We start from the raw sequence: 10,325 nt of genomic DNA, 5'->3' as shown, positions 1-10,325 counted from the left end.
ATATATATATATATATGTATATATATACGATGTTCATCTAGTGAGTTGGCCCTTTCAAATTTTCAACGGTCGATTCATATAATCGGCTATTCGCCCGTTGTATGGCAGGTTCCCTTCTCCATGGAAATAGCTATGGGAACGGCACCATGGCAAAAGTCACCCTCTCTTTCTCTCTCTCCTCTCTTTCTAAGTGAGTATATATATATGCATGTGTGTATGCATATAAATATATGTGTGTGTGTGTGTCTGACTTTCTCCCTGTTTCTTTTCTATCAATTATTCTATTATGTCTGTATATCTGTCTGCCTATATACATATATAAATTTATTAGTTCAATCAGTCTATCTATTTGTCTATCTGTCTCTCTGTGTCACTCTGTCTTCGACGTTGGCATCTTTGTTACTCTAATGAGCTGTCGCTTGCTTCATTACCGTCTGGATGACTTTTAATTACTACCACCTATTCTGCCCCATCATCACCACATCACTCATTACAAATACACACACACACACACACACACACACACAGAGTCGTGCGTGTATGTATTATCTATCTATCTATCTATCTATCTATCTATCTGTCTGTCTGTCTGTCTCTCTCTCTCTATATATATATGTGGTTATATGTATTTGTGTGGCTGTATAATATATCTATATATGTGGCTATCCTATATGTGTATGTGTACATGTATGTATGGATATACCTATGTATTATCATATTTATATATATCCATACACATGTAATCCAAATGTGGTTACGTACACATGTGTATGTGTGTGTGTATGTATGCATACTTTAAAAGAAAAATCTAAGCGTGTGTGTGTGCCAGTAGCCGGCCGTAATTGTGTCTCCCTGTACCTCCTGCTTCCACCTGCAGTCGACTATAATTTATAGTACTTTTAACAATACAACCATGCAGTCTGACATCTGACACATCCACACACACACACACATCACACACACGGCCGCGCCAGCGTACACATACTTATCTCTCTTCGCACGGACATACACACAAGCCTTTCTCCCTTTACTACCACACACACACACATACACACTTGTCTTCTGTGTGTGGAAACACCTATGTGATTGTCTGTGAGTTGAGGAAAATAGTTGAAAATAATTCTGGACAGGATTTCTTACACATTATATTCAGTGTTTGTGTTCGTATGACATGCTTAAGCGCGTAATTTATATATGTATCTGCACATACTTCTCACGAGTAGTACCCTTAATTGTTTAAAAGGTCACACGTTTTGTGATTCTGCTGGGGTAACAAAAGTTCCAGCCATGTGGGGTTGACCAGACGAATGTTTTCAAGAGAGTGGAAAGATTTAAAATAAAGTGGATGGCGGGAGATGGATAGAAAAAGATTTTAATAAAGAAACGGACGGAGCGAGAGAGAAGCGGATAATGAAAAGATGGACCTTAGTCTGATAAGAGCTCGTTTCTGTTGGTTTAAAGACGTTCAGCTTGTGAGGTTGCCGTGCCTGAAGAAATACCAAAACCTGATGGTGAAGAGGAGAATTCATCCACAATATTCAATTAGTTTGCAATATTTTGGGAGGTCGTCGAACCATTTGCTGTTGCTGTTTATATTTTAAGTGAAGGGAAACACTCATCATCCGTTTTGGCCATGCTTACGAAGCCTCTTAATTTATCAGACAGCTCATTGTCTCATCAATATTTCGATCTCTGGTCCTTGCAGACATAATAGGGCGTCTCTCCTACAGTCAGTTGGAAGACGTGAGGCAAAGCTAAACAACCCCCCTGTCGACTCTGATTAAAAAAAAGTATTCAAGCTATAACCATCACACCCTTTTCCTCACCCCAAGGAATAGTGTACACTGGACTGTGTTATAACAACGTCTCTCTCTTTTTTTAAGGCCGTTCTGAGGGAGATTTGACTGCTATTGGAAGCAGGTCTATCGACCACGTATAGACTCCCTCATTTAATGTTGGCAGATCTCAATTAGTCATACTAGCTGTGAATCTTTTTCTGCATTGCAGTCGCTGACTGGGACTTCTGCCATCTCTTCTCTCACGTTCACTTAACATCGATGAGGCTTCAGATAAAAACTGACCCTTTTACCAAGAAGCTTCTCGTTGACATAATCCATCTGTCAATGTGGAACTTCTTGCAGATCGAATGGTTAAGAAGTTATCTTCGCAAGCACAGGGTCTCGGGTTCGATCCTGCTACTTTGTATCTTGGGCAAATGTCATTTTTTTTTTTGAAGCTTTGAGTTCACGGAAACTCTCCCGTCGGTTGGATTGTACCTGTAATTCAAAGAGGCATAGCTTTGTCATACATTGTATCATGCTGGTTCTCCCTGAGAATTATTTGAAGGTTATTTGTAGAATATTCAACCGTTTGAACGTTAATTCAGGAGCGGGTAATTCGGTTGATCGAACAGGTTTATGGGAGAGAGTGACCGGCTGAATATTCCGTCTAAATGTACCTCTTGCATAGATCTGTGGTTCTCAACCAGTTTTTGCTTATAGACCCCTTTGATTACTATTTTACTCAGGTAGATTCTCACAACCATTCGGTGTTTAAAAAGATCCCATTATATTTTTATAATAAAATGTTATTAGGAATTGTATAAAAGAATTGTTAAAATATTTTGTGTATCATAGAAATATGACCAATTTATTGCACATAGATTCAACAAACTCTTACCAAGAGTCATACGGATCCTGGTTGAAAGCCACTGTCACAAATCGTGATTGTCCTAATTCGATATTTCTCGGGTGTTACTGTCGTGAGCAACTAGTTGAGACCGAAGGCTATACATCGTGTTAAGAATGTATTTGTGCTGTATATGACTCAAACTTGGAGCAAATTTAGCACCTGTTTAGGAAATAGGTCTCTACCCATTCATGGGCTGGTTATTTTAAAGATTGGGGCATTTATTTGCAAATATGGTAATTTATCAGACGCATGGCTTCTCAGTAAATAAACCTCACATTGATGTGATACAGAAAAAATTAATCAATATTGTAAAAAAAAAAAGGGCTAGAACTACAAAGTAGGGCACGTCTTAAATCAACAGTTGCAACCTCTGAAACTGTCTTCTTGATTACGGGTAATGAGAACCTTCTGATTTTGTCAAGGATTTTCTTTAAATGCTATTCCGTAGCAATCAAGTCTCATGTTTAGATTTTGGTGGATTGACTACCCAGAGGGTGGAGAGGATTTTAAAAACACGCAAGGCTGTTTGCTCGTTGTTTTGGTAAAGTTTCTAAATGGTAAAGAAAGAATATCGCTTGTTTTATAGACTTTGTATTTAGTAAACACGTTACTATGGACTGAATTACCCGAAGAGCAGAACTTGCTTTAAAAGGTTTTGTAATCCCGTGAGTTGCTTCTGTCCTCCTTCTTGAATATGTTTACAACCAGATCCGCAATGAACACCAACGTTGACTGCGTCGTCAACCTGAAACGAATTTTATTTTTTATTTTTTATCTTGCAGAAGGTTTGTCATGGGTTGGATCATTGAATCTGATTGAACATATAAAAAAAACAACAAAAAATGTCTCTTTTTTTCTGGGCCAGAATCTCGATTGTGTTTGTTTATTGCTTTTCCCCTTTTTTCTGGATATACTTTGCAGTTCTCTCCTTGCCTGGGGCTAAATATATTTCGTTGAAAAAATACTTGGAGGATCTACATTCCTTTAACTTACTTTTGTAAAAGCTTTTGAATTCCCGTATTTAATGGCATATAAGACGCATTTTTTTTTAATGTTTAAAACAAAAAAGATAATCTCCTCGGGTCCCATATACAAAGTTGAAACTGTCATTAGCTAATTTTGTTCCTGACGTTCACTTTTTTCTGAATATGTACTGCTAAAATTAGGGTTCGTCTTATGTGCCCGTGTATCTTTAATACCATCAAATACAATACTCTAAATTTCTTTGATGCAGTTAGTAGAAAGGCGAGCAATCCTGCTGTTTCTTCCAGTTTTCGTGTTGTCGTCATCAGGTTTACTTTCTTCTAAACAGAAATCATTCATATTTAAGAGTTGTATCTCAGTATTATGCTAGTAGTGTCGGTGGCAATTGCAGTTTAGAGGTCGTTACTGCCCGGGATGTTGGAGGGGATCGGATTTTGTTGAGGTACATCAAAAACATTTATTCCACGTGTTGGGAAAAATTATTGTCCTGATTGACAATATTTTCTGTCTTTAATAAGACGCCTCCTGTGATAGTGTATTGATGAATGATGCCAAAACTCTTACTCCAGCTTCTGTCGAGCTGGCTGAAGCCCTTATCAATCTACAGCAACAATTCATACGAAAACCTGTTCCTACTGAGAACCGAGTTGTGGATATGACCTTGTGTTAGGATCTGATAGCATCTAGAATAATGACACGAAATTCTCAGCTCTCAGTAGGCCGTGGGCTCTGGCCCTTTTTGTAAACCTAGTAAATATTTCAAAAAAGAAAACCTCAAATAAATGACATTTTCACCGTAATTTTCAAACGGAACACCATCACTAACACCCAATACAACCTCTAATTCACACTCTTCTCACCGATATTCTTCAAAGCAAATTTTCAACCTTTTGCGCGCTCTCTCGCAGACACACACACGTTTGTGCCTTTGCAAACGTAGTCAATAGTCCCAACCGAAATAAACACACACTAAATGCACATCTGAGTGATTAAGAAATATACGATTCACAACATTTATGATAAAGGCAGGGAATTCCGTTTATATACACACACACACACATACACACATGTACATGATGGGACCGCCCGTCGAAAACGATGTGCGAGTGTTCCGTAACGAACTGCAGCAACTCCAACAAACTGGAAGAGCAACATTCAGATGTGTGTATGACGTGTAGTAAGAAGTTTGCTTCCCATTCCCATGGTTCCGAGTTCAGTTCCACTGCGTGGCACCTCGGGCAAGTGTTTTCTATAGCCTCGAGCTGATCAAAACCCCTTGGGAGTGGATTTCGTAGACGGAAACTGAAACAAGCTGGTCGTGTGCGTGTGGCGCGCGTGTGTGTGTGCGTGTCACCACTGCTTGACGCCCCGCCGTAACGCTGCGGTTCGGCACAAGTGATCGATAGAATAATTAGCAAGCTTTCAAGAAAAATAAATACCGAATTCGAACCGTTCGATTAAACCCTTCAGGGCACTGCCCCAGCATGGCCACAAGCCAATGACTGAAACAGAAGTTAAATATGAAGGTAACAATAACTCTTCTCCCTTCCATGTCTTTCTCATACACACACACACACGTGTAGAAGAGAGGAGGGAATAGATAGATAGATAGATAGATAGATAGATAATGGATGTTTATCTCCCGTTTATCTGTCTTCCCTTATTTCCCCTCCCCCCCAGGAACCTCCCTCTGTCTCCCCTTATTCTTTTTATCCCCTCCACTCTTTAATACCTTACCACATCCTACTCCTCCCACTCTCTACACATCTTACCCTTTCTCCTTCTCTCTTGACCGACATACAACTCATGTACACACACGCAACTTTTTATGCATGTTAAATTAAATTGCTTTTATTTTTAATCCTGTTGAGTGTGTACCTAGTAGCCTACACTTATGTTTGGTGTCATAAACTTCAGAACTTATAATAAAATATCTGAGATAGCAGTTTGTGAAGATTATACACTTTCATAGTGTATCTACCGAATTACAAACGAAAAAAAAATCGGCGCCTGTTACTCGTTGCATTCTTCCTAAGCTGAAAGCTGCTTGGCTGTCGGTGTAGGACGAATATTAGTAGACATTCCTTGTGTGAATAACCAGTCCAGACTAGTGGAGGAGCTTATTGTCAGCTTCGTCCTGCCGAGAAAAGAAAGGCCCTCTGGATAAACTAGTACGGTGTCTACTCTGTGAAGTTGAACGTATAATTCATTAAACATACCTTTGAGAACTTATTCTCACAACTTTTCGTATATTCAGTTGTAGAACATGTCAAAATTGTTACAATTGTCTGATGGTATTTACAAAGGGCCCTTTTGTTTTGTGCTCAAATTCCACTGAGGTCAATTTTGCCTTTCGTCCTTTCGAGGTGGGTAACTTAAGTCACCAGTCAATTTCTAGGATCGATGTAATATTCCTAAAAAGCTTAACTTACACCGCCCTTTAAACAAATTAAACTTTAGACCTATTGATGAATAAATACTGCATTGTACTATTTTGTGACAGCGAGACCGTATTCCGTTAGGATTTGATCGCAAAACTGTGATATTCGGCAGTTTAGGCACTGATAGGAATGTAGGAAGACATTCCGTGGGGCCGACTGCATTATAGTTCCATAACCTATAAAGATGGTAAGATTCCACCAACTGGGAGCGGAGCCCCGAACTCTCTCCAATTTGAACCTTTTCACACTAATCTGACCAGGTAAGAAGTTTGTTTCCCAACCACATGGTTCCGGGTTCAGTCCAGCTGCATGGCACCTTGGGCAAGTGCTTTTTACTATAGTCCCCCGGTCCGACCAAAGCCTTGGGAGTGGATTTGGTAGACGAAAACTGAAAGAAGCCCGTCGTATATAATACCTGTGTGTTTGTCCCCCACCACTGCTTGACAACCAGTGCTAGTTTGTTTACGTGTCATAACTTAGCGGTTCAGCAAAAGGACTGACAGAAATAAGTATCAGATTTTTAAAATAAGTGCAGTCCAATGATTGATACAATTTCGTGCCGTTCTGAGAAGATGAATTCTTAAATGCGACCATTTCAGATTATGAATATTGGTTCCAGGTTTTGGGCACAAGGCTAGCAATTTCGGGGGACGGGGTAAGTCAATTACATCGATGTCAGTGCTCAACTGCTGCTTATTTTATCGACCCCGAAAGGACGAAAGGTGAAGTAGACCTCGTCGGGATTTGAACTCAGAATGTAAAGATGGACGGAATGCCGTTAAGCATTTTACCCTGCGTACTAAACTGAGACTATGAACATCTCGTTGTTGGTCTGCTCCTGGGTCTGTTGCCAGTTGGCTCGGCTGCAAGGATCCGTCTTTCGATTCTTTCCTGCCACATTCTCATCACCAGTTCCATGTGGCATTCCAAAACTCCACTGAATTTGTCGCACTGGTCCTATATTTGAAATCGAAAGCTTTTTTGTGTTAAGTGAGTAGCTATTATGATAGCAGTGACTTCGAAAACAGTTGACTGGCGCCGGGAATTTCTTGTAAAATATTACGAAATAGTTTAAACGAACATTGAACCATAGAGCCATCGTTTCGTGGGTAACTTTAACCACTTAACACACACACAGACATGCAGTCACAGTTACTGACACAGAACTTTATGGTCCTCTCCACTACCATCTTTAAAAAGAAAGGAAACGTTAGCAATGTACTCTTAGCTATACAAGAAGACGAGGTCGTGGTCGGTGTTTAGAATTCCTTTAGCCCTTGGTTCGCTCGATCAGAGCTGAACACACCATGAGCGCATACGTGTGGATCTGTCAACACGCACCGGGGTCCGTGCACTTGCTAGGAATAACAATCAAATCGTCCTCACATCACATCGCCGTCTTAAAAGTGAAGGACAACGAATAATGCAGTCTTCGAAAGTGGGTTGGACGGTTACAGCTGGATGCTTTTGAACATAACTGCTCGACCATGGTTTATCTCGGGCGAAATCGTAAACGCGTTACCGTCTGGAAGTACGTGCGTGTGTATTAAGTATGTGTGTGTGTGTGTGTGTGCGTTAACAAGTATATATGTGTATGCATGCTAATAAGTGTTTATGTATTAATAAGTGTGTATTAGTAAGTATATATGTGTGCTAATAAGTGTGTGTGTGTATCAATCAGTGTGTATATGTTTATAAGTATAAGTGCACGCGCGCGTGTGTGTACGTGTATGAAAGTGTTAATAATCGTGTGTGTGTGTGGGTGTTAATAATCGCGCGCGCGCGCATGTGTCTGTTTATAAGCATGTGTCGGTGTGTATGTGTCTGTTTATAAGCATGTGTGGGTGTGTATGTAAGGCAGCTCTTCATTCATGGGCAGATAACTTGATAAATATTGATGGCAATTCCTTCACCTTTGCACTTCTTCCTCTCGAAATATTTTATCACAGACTTAAAGGAAATGTGAGATATTTTTTTAATTATTATCTTTTTCTTTAATTTCTCGACGTTAATTCGTCTCGTTGTTTCCTCTCTCTCTCTCTCTCTCGCTCCTCTCTTCCTGTCGTCTTTATCTATAAAATGTATTGCTTATAATTTAAGAAAGTAGAAACACCAACGAGATAAACTTGCAGGACAAGAGTTACCATTTAATCACAGACAGCTTCTGTAATAGTCTGGCTCTCTTATTGATTTCAGAGGATAATCTTGTTTGTCTTCCAACCCACGAACATGTATATGTCTGTATATATATATATATATATATATATATATATATATATATATATATATATACATATATATATATATATATGTATATATAGTATATATATATATATATATATAGTATGGTGTATGTGGCCTATGTACAGCTTTCTGACAGTGTTACAGAACTCGATACTATTATGAACTTAGTTGTCCATTCCCAGCCGGTAGCTTTCAGCTTCCCCAAACAAGTTTTCCTTACTTGTGACTGTGAGATTGGTGGAAACTTTCAGTTGAAACAAAAACACTAAAAATTCTGTTTCTAATGAGAATTCTGTATTCCAAAGATCTGTGTATATATCTATGTATAATGTGTGTCTAGTCATATATATTCCTGGCACTCCGTCGTTTACGACGACGAGGGTTCCAGTTGTTCCAATCGAAGCAACAGCCTGCTTGTGAAATTAACGTGCAAGTGGCTGAGCACTCCACAGACGTGTGTACCCTTAACGTAGTTCTCGGGGAGATTCAGTGTGACAAGGTTGGCCCTTTGAATTACAGGCACAACAGAAACAGGAAGAAAGAGTGAGAGAAAGTTGTGGTGGAAGAGTACAGCAGGGCTCGCCACCATCCCCTGCTGGAGCCCCGTGGAGCTTTAGGTGTTTTCACTCAATAAACACTCACAACACCCGGTCTGGGAATCGAAACCGCGAGTCCGCTGCCCTAACCACTGGACCATTGCGCCTCCACAGTCATATATATATGTGCATATGAGTGTGTATATGACTGTGTGTGTGTGTGTATATCCCTTCATTCTTCACCCTGTTCTCTCCACCCATATTTCACATTGATCACCCTCCTCTGCTGCCAAATTATCACCATCGTGTATCTCTCCCACCTTATATGTACCATTGGTCACTTGTGCCCCACCCCTTTCTCACATCTACTCCCCAGCCCTGCTCAGGCTCCACACCCAACCCCTTCTCTTCCCTACCTTTCTTTCAACACTCATTCTTCGTTCATTATATTCGCCCCCCTCAACTACCCCCCAATCCCCCCCTCTCTCTGTGCCAGTTACTGTTGAGCTTTTGTTCTGCCCCATTGATTTCTATTCACCTTGTACTTTGAGGATCCACCTTGACACCATGTCCCCTCTCTATTTATATATGCCTTTCCTGCTCCACCCTATCTTTTATAATGTGAATAGACATGTAACCCATCTACAGCAAGAAACCCCTTCTGTTCTGGCCCCTTCTCTCACACTTTAATGATATAGTTATTGTAATGAATTCTTCACTATATTCAAAATTAATTCTAACAAAGACAGTGCATTTCAGCAGAGATATGGTAACAAAAGGGTTAAAGTGATCTCGTCGAAATTTCATGTTAATTTATATTCAAAAGACTAGATTATTTTACTAAATTCTTTATTATTTGTAAAATTAACTGAAACACAGTCATTGCATTTCAACAGCACTATGGTAACAAAAGGGTTTAAATTTAACCCTAGACACGCAAGCACATGTCTTTGTAGTTATATTAGTAACATAAAGGCACTGAAGTTGAGTCATAAACCTCATTTAGTCAGAACTCTGCCACCACCAGCATCATTTAATGCAGTTGAATGAAAGAGAGAGAGAGAGAGAGAGACTTGACCTTTCTTGACTTGTTACATATCTGTGTCACTGCTGTTGTATCATTGGTCAGCTTTTGTGGTGGAGGGAGGGTTGACCTGACCAGTTCAGACTCATAAGTATATATATATACAGGGGATTATTATTATTATTATTATTATTATTCTGCCGAGGTCAACTTTGCCTTTCATCCTTTCGGGGGTTGATAAATTAAGTACCAGTTACGCACTGGGGTCGATGTAATCGACTTAATCCCTTTGTCTGTCCTTGTTTGTCCCCTCTATGTTTAGCCCCTTGTGGGCAATAAAGAAATTATTATTATTATCATTATTACTATTATTATTATCATTATTATTATTATCATTATTATCAT

At 39.6% G+C, this 10,325-nt stretch overlaps 1 protein-coding gene across 2 annotated transcripts in view; it reads left to right on the top strand.

The window, feature by feature from the left end:
* LOC106870088 (zinc finger protein 454) overlaps positions 1-10,325 on the top strand; it is a 21,079-nt gene that overhangs the window by 1,575 nt on the left and 9,179 nt on the right. The window contains exon 1 of one of the 2 annotated variants that reach the window (XM_014916066.2): positions 7,989-8,078. The exons of the other annotated variant lie outside the window; for it this stretch is intronic. The gene's annotated coding sequence lies outside the window, so the exon portion shown is untranslated. Of the gene's footprint in view, positions 1-7,988; positions 8,079-10,325 lie in introns of those variants that run through there. 2 annotated transcript variants of the gene reach the window in all.

Source organism: Octopus bimaculoides, chromosome 14 (genome assembly GCF_001194135.2).
Source record: "Octopus bimaculoides isolate UCB-OBI-ISO-001 chromosome 14, ASM119413v2, whole genome shotgun sequence".
Classification (NCBI taxonomy): Eukaryota; Metazoa; Mollusca; class Cephalopoda; order Octopoda; family Octopodidae; genus Octopus; species Octopus bimaculoides.
This window is presented reverse-complemented; position numbering and strand designations above follow the sequence as displayed.